General features: G+C 46.0%; 1 protein-coding gene across 3 annotated transcripts in view; it reads right to left on the minus strand.

The window, feature by feature from the left end:
- LOC138769208 (suppressor of cytokine signaling 3-like) overlaps positions 1 to 16,379 on the minus strand; it is a 106,670-nt gene extending 90,291 nt beyond the window's left edge. For all 3 annotated transcript variants that reach the window (XR_011359223.1, XM_069947508.1, XM_069947507.1), the window contains exon 1: positions 16,235 to 16,379. The gene's annotated coding sequence lies outside the window, so the exon portion shown is untranslated. The remainder of the gene's footprint in view (positions 1 to 16,234) is intronic.
- Between the last annotated feature and the right edge of the window lie 662 nt (positions 16,380 to 17,041).

A 17,041-nucleotide genomic window follows, 5' to 3' on the forward strand; every position in this document is an offset into this window, starting at 1 on the left:
GTCCCGGAGCGTCAAAATTGGCGCTCCTGGACCGGGCGGCAGCAGGCTGGTAAGATTTAGGCTGAGGAGGGCCTAAACCAATGGCTCTTCCCACCCTGGTGTTACCAGGCTGCTGTCGTTTGGTTTTTAACCCGGCTGGTTATAAAAATAGGGGGGACCCTATGCGTTTTTTTTTTAATTATTTATTTATTTAAAAAAAAAACCGCATAGGGTCCCCCCTATTTTTATAACCAGCCGGGTTAAAAAACAAACGACAGCAGCCTGGTAACACCAGGGTGGGAAGAGCCATTGGTTTAGGCCCTCCCCAGCCTAAATCTTACCAGCCTGCTGCCGCCCGGTCCAGGAGCGCCAATTTTGACGCTCCGGGACCACTGGCACCCGGCTCTTCCCAGTACCCCTGGTGGCATTGGGTACTGGGGTAATAATAGGGGGTTAGTGTTAGCCATTTTATATCGGCTAACACTAAGCCCCAACTTAGTAATGGATTCCGTCTATTAGACGGCTTCCACTACTAAGTCTATAAAGTAAAGAAATAAAGACAAGACACAAGTTAATTTTTTTTTTAATTCAAATAAAAACACCCCCACACCCCTCATTGACCATTTTATTAAAAAAATTAAAACAACAACCGCTGGTCATCGACGTAGTCCATGTAATCCGACGTAATCCCCAGGATACCGATATCTGAAAAACAAAAAGGGAGAAACACACAAAAAAAACACAAACAGGAGCACAACACCCATCATTGTGAGCGGTGTTGTGCTCCTTACAGTATGCAGCATCTTTACAGATCGCTGCTTACAGTCTGGCCCCCAAGGGGTTAAGGGAGGATGTATTGCATCCCCCTTAACCCCTTGGGGGCCAGACTGATGCCAGACTGCACCCATCCCAGCAAGGAAGGGGTTAAGTGACCCCCCTTCCTTGCTGGGAGGGGTGCAGTGCTGGGGAGGGGGTGGGGAGAGCTCTATACTCACCCCGATGTGTCCTCTTCGCTGGTCCGCAGCACAATGAAGTCACTGTGCTGCGGACCGGCTCATTATATGTGCGCTGAGCCGATCAGCCAATCAGCTGAGCGCACATATAATTCTAAATGTTTCTTCTAATAATGCTATTGTCATAACATAATTAGAAGAAACATTTGATGTTTTAATTAAAGTAAAGTGATGATTAGTACAGAATGCTCTATTGCCGGGAATATGAATTAACGGCTTGTGGAGCTTCCTGTACTAATTAATATTTAATTAATAAAACACATTTTCGTGGACATAAATTCAGTTTCGGTGTTCAATAATTTAATTCTAACGAATCCATCATTGTGCAATTCAATATACTGTCAAAAAATAAATATATAGATAAATATACATTTATTTATATATCTATTTATTTTAAGAGTATATTTAATCGCAAAATGATGGATTCGTTAGAAATAAATTATTGAACAACGAAAGTGTCTTTATTACAAAGAAAATGTGATTTAATATAGTAATTTAATATATTAACTATTAGAGGCATCGGCATTCGGCATCATTGCCGGCTATTTTTGAAGTACTCCGTACGGACCGCCTGTCAATCCGTGGCCGCATATTCAGCCGCAAACAATGGTCTTGTTCATTTTTTACGGGTCCGTTTACGATCGGGCCGTAGATTCAGACATAGTGTGCACTGTGCAGCCGTATATCCTATACTTTCCAGCGTTCGCATGAACCACCAAAAATACCGCCGCACAATTACAGCCGCAAATACAGCCGCACACTTACAGCGTCTGAACCTGGCCTAAAAGTGTATGGATAAGGTCCCTTTGCAGTGTCTTACCACAAACTGGTGAACTATAAGTATATTGCCATTTGGGCTGTATCTAAGTGAAGGAATTGTTTAATCTGTTTGCCTTTACAGTCTTGAGGGGAAACCCGACAGGCGGCGTATGGGGGAAGCAATCATTTTGTATACCTAACTCGTCTTTTTTTTACAGGTTTTCACACATGTGGTTCAGCTTGCCATATTAAATCGGTATAGATTGATATTAGCAAGTAGGATTAGATAAGAGTGGAGAATATCAGTTTGGCAGGATAGGTAAAAGGTCAGGTAGAAGGAAGAAAATGAAAAAGGCGCCCAAATCAACAAAGGGGGGTAGTCCAGCTAGAGAAATAAAAGATCAGAAGGTGGCCGGGAGATTGGATAAGATATTTGGTTCACCGGTTATAGCCAGTAAGGGGAGGTTGTCACTAAATGGAAACAATGAGGAAACTCAGGAGCCAATTGTTAAAGAGGCGGAAGAGGGAAAAATGCAGGAGCCTCCGGAATGGTTGGGAGAGGTACTATCAGCTATTAAAAAGTGTGACAGCTCAATTGCAGGACTAGCAGTCCAGGTGGGAAGTATAAGTACAGAGATCTCTATTGTGCGAAACGATCTGAACAGGTTTAGAGAAAGGTTTGAGGAGGCTGAAAATTGAATTAGCAGCTTAGAGGATGAGATGAAAATAATGAAAGGTGAAGTGAGTACAGTGGTGACGGAAAATTCGCAATTGAAATCCAGAGTAACTGAAATGGAGGACAGAAATAGAAGAAGTAACCTTAGGATCGTGGGTATGCCAGAAGGTGTGGAGGGAAGAAACGTTGTGGAATTTGTACAAAATTGGTTACTAGAAATAATAGGTAAAGAAAACCTGTCCAGTATGTTTTGTGTAGAAAGGGCACACAGAGTTCCTAGCAAAACTCCTCCACCTGGTAGTAGGCCAAGGGCCATAATTGTTAAGATTCTGTGTTATCAAGATAAGGAAGTTATTTTGCGAAAAGGTAGAGAACTGGAAGATATAAAATATAACAACGGGAAAGTAATGTTATTTCCAGATTATGCATTTGAAACACAGAAAAAAAGAATGTCCTTTATACATGTTAAGAAACGTTTGAGAGACAATAAGATCAAGTATATGTTAATGTTTCCTGCCAAACTCAAGATTATATATGCTGAAAAGAGTTGGTTCTTTGAAACCCCTGAGGAGGTTGATAAATGGATGGAGGGGGTAGGGATTAGATAAGAAATTGGTTTGTCTTTTGTAAATAGCCACGGTCCTGCTTAGATAATGTGCTCTAGATAAGAGGTAGCAGGGTTGATACCCTATACCAAAAGGGGGAGGGGGGGGGGGGGGGGGAGAAGGATGGGAGGGAGGGAGGGAAGGGGGGGAAGATGGGTGAGAAGATCTGTTGGGGATCTCTTTACTTCAGTTGTATTTATTTTTTCTTTTGTTTTTTTTTTTTCTTTTCTTTTGCTGTTTTCCCATTCCTGCTTGCTCCTTTGGGCCCTCTGGTGTTCCATGTGACAAAAAGAAAAACATAAGATGATAAAGGTGGTTGCATGGAACATCAGAGGGATGTCTGACAGAGTTAAGAGGTTGGCGGTGTTTAATTATTTGAAAGCTTATCTCCCCGCGATAGTGTGCTTAACAGAGACGCATTTGGTAGTGGAGAACACAAGAATATTAAGTAAATTATGGTCATCACATCAGTATCATTCGGTATACTCGAACTATGCGAGAGGTGTTTCTGTGCTGATCCATCATAGTTTTGATTGGGGTCTTTTGAATAGTAGAGTTGACCCGGAGGGGAGATATGTTTTTCTCCATTGCTCAGTAGAAGGAATTACATGTATATTGGCATTCATCTATATACCCCCCCCATTTAGACCCCTGGTCCTGGAAAAATTGTTTAATTATTGCAAGACCAAGGAAGAATGTCCAATGTTGGTGATGGGAGATTATAATATGGTTTTGAATGAATTAACAGATAGAACCAGGAAATATAGGTGGGAGGGATTAGGTGGACATACAACCCTTTGGAGACTGATGAAAGAGTTGGGCTGGCAAGACATATGGAGGGATAGAAATACGGAAAAGAATGAGTATACATGTTGGAATAAAACTGCGGGAACAATGTCCAGGATAGATATGGCAATTTGTAATAACACAATGGCACGATTAATTTGTAGAGTGGAGCACCTGAAGAGATGCATCTCAGATCACGCACCTATAATAGTAGAATTCGGGAAGAAAGGGAGTACAGTATCAAGACAGATTAGAATAAATGCACATTGGATAAATTTAATTAAAGGAAAAGAGGATTTGGATAAAGAATTTAAAGATTTATGGGAAATAAATTGGGGATCGGCACCGGAATTTATGGTTTGGGAAGCAATGAAATTAATAGTTAAGGGGAAATATTATGGAATTATTTGTAAATTAAAAAAAGAATTTAGGAAGGAAGAGGAGAATTTAGGGGTTGAGTTAAAGACACAGAGTTAGAGTTTAGGAAAACACGGACACTAGAGTGGGAGGAGAGATTAAGGGGATGTCAGGAGGAGTTGGATATGTTTCTGCTAGAAAAGGCCAGAAATCAACTCTCCTTTACGAAGGAGAGGAGATTTCTGGGAGCCGGGAAACCAAACAAGAGCTTAATGGCGCTGATTAAAAATCAAAGAAACAATAAGGGAATAACGTCTATAAAAGGGAGGAATGGGGAAATTACTAACCATACATCACAAATCACTGAAGAATTTAAAGATTACTTTCACACTTTATACACAACTGAGAATAAAAAAAGTATAGATAGCTTGAAATTTTTTTGTGATAGTTTGGAGTTTCCGCAGCTAAAAACTGAACATAGAGAAGAATTAGAGGCCCCCATATTGTTAGAAGAGCTTTATGACGCATTGGATAGAGTAAAGGGAGATTCGTCCCCGGGATGTGATGGTATCCCATATGAAATATACAAAACACACAGGGATGTATTAGTCAAAGGGTTGTATAAAATAATTGAAAAATCTATTGAGGTTGGGGAACTACCGGAGTCAATGGGGGAGGCAATTATAAGTCTAATACCAAAACCCGGGAAGGACCTACTGGAAGTGGAGTCATTTAGACCGATCTCCCTCCTTAATCCCGATGCAAAGGTCTATGCGAAGGTGCTGGCGGTGAGGTTGGGTAAAATTATAAATATGGTAATTCATGAAGATCAAACGGGGTTTGTACCCGGTAGAATGCCCAGGTTTAATATAAGGAGATTATACGAAAATATACAATCAGTAAAAGAGCCAGGTTCCCACTCCATCCTGTCACTGGACGCTGTTAAGGCTTTTGACAGGGTGGAGTGGGAATACTTATGGGAGACTATGAGGAAGTTTGGATTTGGAGATAAATTTATAAGCATGGTTAGACTTTTATATAAAAAACCAAGAGCCGCAGTCAGAGTAAATGGAGAGGTATCCAGTTTTTTCAATCTTAGCAGAGGTACGCGGCAGGGTTGTCCCCTCTCCCCTCTTCTCTTCGCCCTTGGGATTGAGCCATTGGCTATCAAGATCAGGTCTGACCCAAAATAGAGGGTTTTGGGGCGAGGGGAGGAGGGGACAGGATTTCGCTATACACTGACGACCTGCTTTTGTTTATTGAAAACCCTGTAGAGGCGGTCCCAAGGGTAATGTCATATATTGAAGAGTTAGGGGAATATTCTGGGCTGTCGATTAATTGGAAAAAGTCAGTGTTGATGCCCCTCAATCCAGAGTATGTGATTTCAATGGATTATGTGCATGTACTGGGTCGGACAGAATGTTTTTGGTACCTGGGGATTCAGATATGTAGAGATACTCAGCAATTTAATGTTTTGAATATAAAGAAAACTATAGACACAATTGAGAAGAAGATAAATATATGGCAGAAATTTTCGTTATCAAGGGCAGATAGAATTATTTTGTTGAAATCCGTGGTTCTCCCAAGATTGCTATATCTATTTTCGGCAGCACCAGTCTGGCTTGAAGATAAAGAGATGAGGAAAATTAGAGCACTGTTTAACGCTCTTATTTGGGGAAGAAGAAGAGTAAGGCTGAAATTGGAAAGGTTGTACCCGCCAATTGATAAGGATGGACTGGGGGTCCCAGATATAAAAAAGTATTTCCTCGCATCACAGGTCTATTGGTTTATAAAGAATGAACATAATCATCTCCTGAACTCCATAGATCTTAATAAGAAGTATGAGCATATGGATATCTTCCAGATCTTAGAAACAGGGTGTTTAGAGGAGAAAATATTTCAGGGGAATGTAATGATAAATTCTTTAGTTAAAACTTGGAACGAACTTAAAAAGTGTTTACATTTGGAAGGGGTATTGGATTTCGCACCTCTTTGGAGTAATTACAAGCTGCCAGAAGTAAACAAGATTGGGATATTAAGAGCTTTACAGACTGCTGGGATTAATATAGTGGAAGACATCAGAGCTAAGAGAGGAGGGGTGAAGTCGTGGGAGGAGGTTAAAACGGAGTACAAGATTAGGTCCCAGAGTTGGTTTGAGTTTTTTAAATTAAAAGATGCCCTGATGTCCCCTTTGAGAGAGAATGGTAAGATTTTTGTTGGATCACATGTACTAATAGAGAATATAAGAAGTAAAAAGATTAAAAAGAAAGAGCTTAAAGTGGTATATGAATACTTGAATAATGAAGAAGAGATATGGTATAGAAATAGAGAGAAGTGGCATAGAGAGAAAGGTCAATTAGAAGAAAGTCAGTGGATGGACATAACGAAAAATATTAAGTTAGTATCTAAGTCAGGAGATCATAGGGTTGTTCAATTCAACATCATTAATCGTATATACTACACGCCAACCTTCTTATATAGAATAAAGAGAAGAAGCAATGACAATTGTCCTAGGTGTGGGAGTTCTGGAGCTGGATTTGTTCATATGATATGGACATGTGGTGCGTTGAAACATTTCTGGCGGGAGATAATAGAGATAATCTTGAAAGAAGTAGAGTTTGTTTTGGAGCCGGTACCGGAGGTGGCAATTTTGGGAGATACTACGAAGATATCAAAGGGGAGGAAGGTAAAAGGTAAAATTGTGAGATGGCTATTCTATGCAAAATTGTTAATAGTTAGAAATTGGATGTCATCGGTAGTTCCAACAGTGAGGATGTGGGAGCAATGTGTAAAGAAATATGATAAATTGCAAGGTTATGGTGAGACCCTGACAGATCGGGATAGGGGGGGGGGGGAGGTAGGGGGGTTTGACATTGTTTGTTATAAAAAGGGGTATTTTATGTATGATATTTGTAAGGGAAAAGGTATTTTTTGTATTGATGAGTATTTGTAATGTGATATATATTTAAAATAAAGAATTAACAAACAAACAAAAAAAAAAGTACAAGGGAGGCAAAGACTACAAGATACATGTCTACTAGTGATAAGCGAGTACTAAAATGCTCGGGTCCTTGTTACTCGAGACGAGTATTTCCCGATACTCGGGTACTCGTTTCGAGTAACGAACCCCATTGAAGTCAATGGGAGACTCAAGCTTTTTGCAGAAGACTCAAGTTTGGTAGAGGGAAGGTTGTGTGAAAACCTGTCAACCTCATAAATTGATGGAAACACAATGGAAATGGACAGGAAACAGCAGGGGCAGCATGTATGCATTCCTCTGAGGTTGCCTAATGGCACCATTATGCCTAATTCTGTGCAACAGCCTAGGTTAAAACAGAGGTAGGCATATGGACCGCCTAAAAACTCAGCCTGACACAGCAAGGCAGTGAGAACACAGGGAACCATTAAAACAGAGGTAGCATATCATGAACCAGCTAAGAATTCAGCCTGACACAGCATGGAGGTGAGGATAGAGTGAACAAGGTAGAAGTCAGTCAGCCTTCCAAAAATTATACTAGACCTAGCATTGCAGTGAGCACACAGAGAATTATTAAAAGTGAGTGAGGAACCTAGTGAGCCTCCCAAAAATGAGACCAGACACAGCATGGCATTGAGCACACAGAGAACCATTAAAAGTAAGTAAGGAAGCAAGTGAGCCTACCCAAAAATTGGAGTGAGTCCAGGGGCTGGGATATTTAGTGGACACGAACCCGGGTGCTGACAGCTAACTGGCTAGGCCAGCTGACAGTCACCATCAAGGGTACACCTGATGCCTCTCGACCCTGGGATGGTGAGGCCACGGCTAGACAAAAAAATAAAACAGCTGGCTGATTGGCGGGGGCGCCGAAAACCAGTCCTGCTCCTCTGCAGACGTAGTGTGACGTCAGGCAGTGAGGACACAAAGAACAATACATTCTTCTTAAGAGGCCCTGGAATTTGAGAACACAGTGAACCATTAAAACAGAGGTATCATATCATAAACCAGCAAAAATTTTGCCTGACACAGCATGGCGGTAAGAACAGAGTGAACAAGGTAGAAGAGGTAGTCAGTCAGCCTTCCAAAAATTATACCAGACCTAGCATGGCAGTGAGCACACAGAGAACCATTAAAAGTGAGTGAGGAAGCTAGTGAGCCTCCCAAAAATTAGGCCAGACACTGCATGGCATTGAGCACACAAAGAACCATTAAAAGTGAGTGAGGAAGCAAGTGAGCCCACCCAAAAATTGCAGCGAGTCCAGGGGCTGGGATATTTAGTGGAAATGAACCCGGGTGCTGACAGCTAATTGGCTAGGCCAGCTGTCAGTCACCATCAAGGGTACACCTGATGCCTCTCGACCAGGGGTGGTGAGGCCCCGGCCACGGCTAGACCAAAAAAAAAATAAAACAGCTGGCTGGTTGGCGGGGGTGTGATCAGCGGGCCTCCGGCAACCAGTCCCGCTCCTCCGCAGACGTAGTGTGAAGTCAGAGCATGGCAGTAAGGAACAGGGAACCCTTAGAAGTGAGTGAGGAAGCAATTGAGCCTCCCAATAATTAGGCCAGACCCTGCATGGCGGAAGAAGACTTGGCAGTTGGCTGAGAATTGAAGGAAGAGGAGGACGAGGAGGAGGAGAGGAGATTCCAAGAATCTTCATGTTGAGCTGCTTTCCCCGGGTGGACAGTTGAATTCAGGTGAAATCCATTTTTATCCGTTTTTATAAACGTCAGCCTGTCAGTTGACAGGCGGGTGTGCTTATCAGTGATGATGGCACTAGCTGCACTGAAGACCCGCTCTGACAACACGCTAGCGGCAGGGCAGGCCAACACCTCCAAGGCGTAAAGCGCCAATTTGGGCCACGTATCCAGCTTTGAAACCCAGAAGTTGTAGGAAGCAGAGTGATCGGTAAGGACGTTGGTATGGTCAGCAAGGTACTCCTCCTTCTAAAGGCTTCCCACCTACTCTGTCTAGACTGGTAACGGTTGACATAGTCTTGCTGCGGTGCCATGAAACTGTCAAAGGCCTTGGCGAGTGTTCCCCTGCCCCTTGACAAGCTGCCTGCTCCACCGCTCCTCTCCCCCACTCTTTGGCCCACAGAACTATGTCCTCTGGCACTAGTTGTGTCAGATGGGAAGTACATTTTCAGCTTCTGCACCAGGGCCTGGTCTATCCTGCCTTCGCAAAGGCTACAACATCCAAGGAAGGTAGACGGTACCGATGAAAGGCCTGGTCAATCCTGCCTTCAAAAAGGCTACAACAACATCCAAGGAAGGATAGAAGCTACTTTTCAAAGGCCCGGTCAATCCTGCCTTCAAAAAGGCTACTACAACATCCAAGGAAGGATAGAACCTACTGGTGAAAGGCCTGGTCAATCCTGCCTTCAAAACGGCTACAACATCGAAAAAAGGTAGAAGGTACTGGTGAAAGGATGGCAGAGGACACCCCTAAGATAAGATGACATCCACAGATAATATGGTTCGAAATGGACAAGACAAGGAAGGTAAATTTAATTTGACTATAAATTTGACTCTAGCAGTTGGGGTAACATTCCCTGCATCATGTGACTCCCCACTTCTCCCCCCACCGTTGCTTTGAGTTTGAATTTGACTTTGAATTTGACTGTATCAGTTGGGGTTAGTTTAACTGGTTGACTTGCGGAAATGCGCACAGATGCGCTGCACCTTGGTGAGCAAGTCAGCCACATTGGGGTAAGTTTTAAGGAACCGCAGCAACACTAGGTTGAAGACGTGGGCCAGGCATGGTACATGTGTGAGGCTGCCGAGTTGCAGAGCTGCCACCAGGTTCCGCCCCTTGTCACACACACCAATCTCACTGCTAATTACACACAAATCCACACCAGTAGTCAACATGGATGCCAGTTAAGGCCCAGCAGTAGCCAACATGGAAGCAAGGGCAGGCACACCAGTAGTCAACATGGATGCCAGTTAAGGCCCAGCAACAAGGAGGCAAGGGCAGGCACACCAGTAGTTAACATGGATGACAGTTAAGGCCCAGCAGTAGCCAACATGGAGGCAAGGGCAGGCACACCAGTAGTCAACATGGATGCCAATTAAGGCCCAGCAACATGGAGGCAAGGGCAGGCACACCTGTAGTCAACATGGATTCCAGTTAAGGCCCAGCAACAAGGAGGCAAAGGCAGGCACACCAGTAGTCAACATGGATGCCAGTTAAGGCCCAGCAACATGGAGGCAAGGGCAGGCACACCTGTAGTCAACATGGATGCCAGTTAAGGCCCAGCAACAAGGAGGCAAGGGCAGGCACACCAATAGTCAACATGGATGCCAGTTAAAGTCCAGCAGTAGCCAACATGGAGGCAAGGGCAGGCACACCAGTAGTCAACATGGATGCCAGTTAAGGCCCAGCAACAAGGAGGCCAGGGCAGGCACACCAGTAGTTAACATGGATGCCAGTTAAGGCCCAGCAGTAGCCAACATGGAGACAAGGGCAGGCACACCAGTAGTCAACATGGATGCCAGTTAAGGCCCAGCAACATGGAGGCAAGGGCAGGCACACCTGTAGTCAACATGGATGCCAGTTAAGGCCCAGCAACAAGGAGGCAAGGGCAGGCACACCAGTAGTCAACATGGATGCCAGTTAAGGCCCAGCAGTAGTCAACATGGATGCCAGTTAAGGCCCAGCAACAAGGAGGCAAGGGCAGGCACAGTAGTAGTCAAAATGGATGCCAGTAAAGGCCCAGCAGTAGTCAACATGGATGCCAGTTAAGGCCCAGCAGTAGCCAACATGGAGGCAAGGGCAGGCACAGCAGTAGTCAGCAGTAGTTAACATGGATGCCAGTTAAGGCCCAGCAATAGCCAACATGGAGGCAAGGGACAGTTGCTGCAGGGACAGTTGTCCAAACCTTGCTGGGGGGTGTGGAGCATAGTGGAGGTGAAGGGGTGCGTTTAGGGTGGGAGGCCCTTGTGCCTGGGGCCTGGGCGGGGGGACTGACAGAGCCAGCACGTGACACAGGGGAAGAAGCAGGCGTGCGACTTGCAGTCACTGATCCTGGCATGGCACACGTTGGACACTACAGTCCGTCGATCATCCGCACTTTCTTTAAAAAACCTCCAGACTTGGGAACATCTAGCCCTGGCCACAGGAGTTTGACTCTATAAAGTATTTGCTGATCTACTCGCTCTGCCCCTGCTTCTCCCTCTGCCCACCCCTCTTCCTCTTCCAACTGGTCCTGCGGGTGAACTTGCCTCCCCCTCAGAAGCACGGTCTTCACTAGGCTTATCCACACAGCTCGGGTCAGTCACCTCGTCCTCATCCACCAGCTCCTCCTCCATTTCCTCACTCTCCTCCTCACTTTGAGTTACATCCATGACAACAACCTCACTGTCTGACAACCGGGTCTCATCGTCATCATCAGACACCTCTTCTAACCCCGCTTGCAATTCCCCACTCTCATCACCCACTGACTGCGTGACCTGCATAGTTTGGGCATCGGGACAGATCGACTGCTCCAGAAAAGAGTTCCTGGGAGCATGGTGGTGGATCTGAATCCCTTCTTTCCCTGGAGGGGCCAGGCTGTGGGGAAGGAGGCTGAGCTAATGGAGCAAGGGTTCCACTCCCTTGGGTAGCGTGGCTGGACTGCATGGAAGACTGGGTGGTGGATAAGTTACTGGACACATTATCCGCTATCCACGTGATTACCTGTTCACACTGCTACGGTTTCAATATCGGTCTACCATGAGACCCCGTAAGTTGGGCAAAGATGATAGGAAGTGGACGTCTGCGGTGTGCCACTGCTACCTCCTCAACAGGTGCTGCTGTGTCACCCTGCCCTTAACCACGGCCTCCGGCAACGGCATCACTTTGAAGCCCACACCCTCGTCCTCGACCCTTACCCCTGGGGTTCACCATTTTATGGACACTGCACAGTATCGAACTTAGATAGACCTTGCGTATGAAATACAGAAATCAGGATAAATACTTGTGCTCCCACAAGTTTTGAGGGGCTGTACGGTACAATCTGGTAGTGGCTGGACCTAGATACACCCTGTGATACCCCCTTACAATGAGCAGTAAAGTTTTATAAAGGTGTACTACAAATCCCAGAAATCCAATGTAGTACAGCAGGACCACCAGCCCCAAAATAAAAAAAGAGTACACTGAGCACTTCTTAGGGGGCTGTATGCAACACCTAATGTCCCCTTTCTGCCAGCAGCCGATCACCACAGTGTGCTGGTGAAATTGTGGTAGCAGCACTGCAAGTCCCAGCCAGCAATCTGTAGTAATACTATTAAAAAACGATTTGAAGCCCTGAAAAGGGCTGTTTGTTTGTATTGCTAATATTCCCTGCCTACTGGAACGCTAAATCCTACACTGACACTCTCCCTAACCAGCAGCAGCTCTGTCCCTAATCTCTCACAGCATGCGTCTAAAGCGAGTACTGCCAGCTGCGCGTTTTATATGGCAGGGTCATCTGATCTGGCCAACCAATCGCTGATATCGACATGTATGGGTCCCACATCATCGCAGGATGTACCAAAGAGTCTCCTGCATGTTTATTGGCTGAGAAACAGCACCCAAACTGGAAACGGATGATGAGATTTCCTCGAGTATCGCAAGATGCTCGTCCGAGTAACGAGTTCCATTGAGTACCCTAATACTCGCTCATCATTAATGTCTATGTAATACGTGTCTTTTTACAATCCGCTAAAGCCCAGGTTAGTCCAAGCTGATGTAGATGGGATGGGGCATGCCCGGTCTGGCAATCTGGCAGACCAGGCAAATGCCGGGTGGGTTGCCCAGATTACTAGCCTGTGTGCCGCCTGGGCTGCATAATTTGTTTTTGTTATTAAAAACTAACAGTGCTACCCACAGCCGAGCCGCTGCCTCAGGGCCGTTTCTAGGGGCGGGCGAGCCGGGCCACCGCATGGGGCGCCCACAGATCCCCTGGCCAGAGCAACCTTTAGCTGTGCGTATGCACCCACTGCTAAAAGAAGCAGCAGCCGGGGCGGAGACACAGAGGCTTCCTGTGCAGGCGGCCTCTGTATGACAGGTGGCTGCCTGCACCGGAAGCCAGAAAAGGACGGAGGGACCAGAAGAGGAGCTGGAGGCTGCAGGTCGACAGGTGAGTATCTGGTGGGGGAATCCTGCATAGGGGGGGACCCGGATATGTCCCGATAATCCCGCCACCCCCGCGATAAGCCCCGTCCCCGCGATAAGCCCAGCCCTGGCGCCAAAGCTTACATGTCATCCAGCTCTCCCAGAATCCTGTATGTCAGTGTAATAGAGGTCACCCAGCTCTCCCAGCATCCTGTATGTCAGTGTAAAGGAGGTCAGCAAGCTTTCCCAGTATCCTGTATGTCAGTGTAATAGAGGTCACCCAGCTCTCCCAGTATCCTGTATGTCAGTGTAATAGAGGTCTCCCAGCATTCTGTATGTCAGTGTAATGGAGGTCACCCAGGTTTCCCAGTATCCTGTATGTCAGTGTAATAGAGGTCACCCAGCTCTTCTAGTATCCTGTATGTCAGTGTAATGGAGGTCACCCAGCTTCCAGCATCCTGTATGTCAGTGTAATGGAGGTCACACAGCTTTCCCAGCATCCTATATGTCAGTGTATAATGGAGGTCATACAGCTTTCCCAGCATCCTGTATGTCAGTGTATACTGAAGGTCATACAGCTTTCCCAGCATCCTGTATGTCAGTGTATAATGGAGGCCATACTGCTTTCCCAGCATCCTGTATGTCAGTGTAATGGAGGTCACACAGGAAAGCCCACTATATATATACAGTGGTGCCTTGGATTACTGTGCTTGTAATCCAAATCCACTCTTAAACCAAAGCAAATTTTCCCATAAGAATTCATAGAAATGCAGACAATTGGTTTTACCCCCCTCCACCCCAAAATAATGATTTATTATTCTGAATAACATGTAGGGCAGATGAAACAAACATTCAAAAACAGCAGAATACATGATATTATAAGTTACTGTACAGTAATGAAGAGGATGGGAAACACAAGGACACACGGACCCCGCTATGCAGACCATGCCCCTCCCCCACTACTGCTCCCACCCAGTACAGGGAGCTCTTAAACCAAAGCAATGCTCTTCAACCAGTTTTGAAAAACTGTGATCTCTATATACATGTTTAATGTTTGGTCTTTCAAAGGAGGATTATCTGCTATTTGGAGGAACAGGGTGGCCAACTACAATGTGAAAAAAGTTAAACCCTACTGTTTATATGTGGGGGCACTGTGTGACGCAGAACACATGGGGAGTTTCTACTGAGGTGATGCTGGAATGAGGTCCCTCACTTATAAAAGGAGGAGGAGGTAATATTAACAGGGTAAGGGTGGGAAACAAGTGTATGGGAGCAGCTTATGTTTGATGAGGGTTATATATATATACCAGCGGAAGCAGTATCTCAGGTGATAGTGTATAGGGAGCATATTATATGTGGGTCTTGCCATCTCCTGCTTGTCTATAAAAAGGTTTATCAGTCAACAACAACAAAAGCAGATGAGAATAGCAATATGTGTGGTGTTCCTGCTGACTGATATGTGTAGTGAGAGTGCTAGATGTATTGTCAATAGTATATGTCCATTGTATTTAAAATTTTCTACAATTTCTAGAATACCAGACCTTTCTTCCAGGTGCCTTGCTTAGTCTGGCCTCTCCCCATTGACCTGTCTGGCACGGGTGACCCCGCCAGGAGTATTACTCCCGGCAGCTTAGCTCATTGGGTCACCGAAGCACGCAAGCTCCCTCACCACGTCAAGGTGAAGGCACCATGAGGAAGCCCCTCCACCCTAGCCCGATTACCCATCCCAACCCTTAATTTACCTGTCCTTTGCTAACACTGACCCTCCCGGCACCCTTCTAGGCCCAGGAATGCTCTAGCCCCCTAAAGCGAACCCTCCCAGCACCCTTTCCAGTCCAGGCCCAGCCCAGTCTTTTTCTTCCTCTTTCTCCTCTTCTTCTACTTCTCTTCTTCCCAGCCCAGGCCCGCCCATCCCCCTAACGTGGACCCACCCCAGCCCCCTAACACAGACCCTCCCGGCGTCCTTCCCAGCCCAGGTCCACCCCAGCCCCCAAAAACTGAGCCTCCTGGTGCCCTTCCCAGCCTAGGCCCTCCCCAGCCCCCTAAGGCGGACCCTCCTGGCACCCTTTCCAGCCCAGGTCTGCCCCAGCCCCCTAAAGCGAACCCTCCCTGCGCCCTTCCCAGCCCAGGCCCGCCCCAGCCCCCTAACGCGGACCTTCCCTGCGCCCTTTCCAGCCCATGCCCACCCCAGTCTTCTTCTTCCTCTTCCTCACCTTCTTCTACTTCTCCTCTTCTTCTCCTCTTCTTCTTTTCCTCTTCTTCCTAGCCCAGGCCTGCCCAAGCCCCCTAACACGGACCCTCCTGGCGCCCTTCCCATCCCAAGCCCGCCCTAGCCCCCTAACATGGACCCTCCCGACACCCTTCGCAGCCCAGGCCTGCCCCAGCCCTCTAACATGGACCCTCCCAGCACCCTTCCCAGCCCAGGCCCGCCCCAGCCCCCTAACGCAGACCCATCCTGCGCCCTTCCCAGCCCAGGCACAGCCCAGTCTTCTTCTTCCTCTTCTTCTACTCCTCCTCTTCTTCCAAGCCCAAGCCCGCCCCATCCCCCTAACGCAGACCCTCCCAGCGCCCTTCCCAGCCCAGGCCCTCCCTAGCCCCCTAATTCGGAACCCTGTCTCCCATAGCAACCAATCACAGCTCAGCTTTCATTTTACTATAGCTCATGATAACTTTAAAGCTTTGATAAATCTCCCCCTATACGTTCTAATATCCAGTCTGTGTAGAGCAGCACAATCTGTCATTTAGGAGGCTGCATACACCCCATATTACTCGATGGTCCAAATTACAGAGCTATGTATGATCTGAATGGCAGCAGCCTGTAACCTGCAGTGTTATATGGCCGTGTCTTGGAAATCACAGTTTTTCCTTACAGATCTCCATGGCCGCCATTACTAATGTCCTCTATGTCCTATACAGATCAGTCTGATAAATGTTACATGACCAGTCTCCCCCCATGATCAGTGTTTCTTCTCCACTGTCCTTTGTGCTGTGTGTAGCAGTAACACTTACCAGTAGATGTTCTGGGATGTACCGGGGAGCTGTGCCGTCCATCAGGCGTCTGTGACAGGACAAATGGGCAGAAAATTACCCCTCAGCAACCACAAACCGCCACAAGACTTGTTTACATTTCCAATGATGGTGGCAGTTGGTCGCCAGCCTCACCAGACAATTCAAATCATAACATTGCGTGATTGGACAATGACTTTTTTTTTTTTTTACTGAAGTAGCTTTATTAACCATCGGTTATCTTTAACACACATAACTGTGCAGCAGCTTCAGCTATAAAACAGCACACAATAAATTACCATATTACATATCCCATAGATAGCCCAACAATATAACACAGGTGTCGCCACACTATTATACCATGTTATATAGTTACCAAGATTTAAATTTTTTTTCCCTTTGACAATGAGAGGTGTGATTTCTTTTGTGTGAGAGAGCTATGTCACCATGAGGGGTCCTCCCGCTTTTCAATAACCGGCCAGGTAAAAAAAATAATCAGCAGCAGTAACATCAGGGTAAGGAAGTCCCTGTCGGCTTTAGGGTAGATGGTGCCCTGTGCGAAACTGTCTTCTGGCGCCCCCTCCCCCAAACACACAATATATATATATATATATATATATATATATATATATATATATATATATATATATATAAAGAGAGAGAGAGAGAGCGAGAGAAAGAGACATACAGGCCAGAGCTTCTGCTTTTCCTGTGGCTGTGCTGTTTCTGCAACAAAGTAGCTGTTCTTTTCCAATTTTAGACAACCCTATTAAAGGAGTTATCCAGGATTCAAAAAGGCATGTCTACTTT

The sequence above is a fragment of the Dendropsophus ebraccatus genome, chromosome 12, assembly GCF_027789765.1.
Source record: "Dendropsophus ebraccatus isolate aDenEbr1 chromosome 12, aDenEbr1.pat, whole genome shotgun sequence".
Taxonomy (NCBI): Eukaryota; Metazoa; Chordata; class Amphibia; order Anura; family Hylidae; genus Dendropsophus; species Dendropsophus ebraccatus.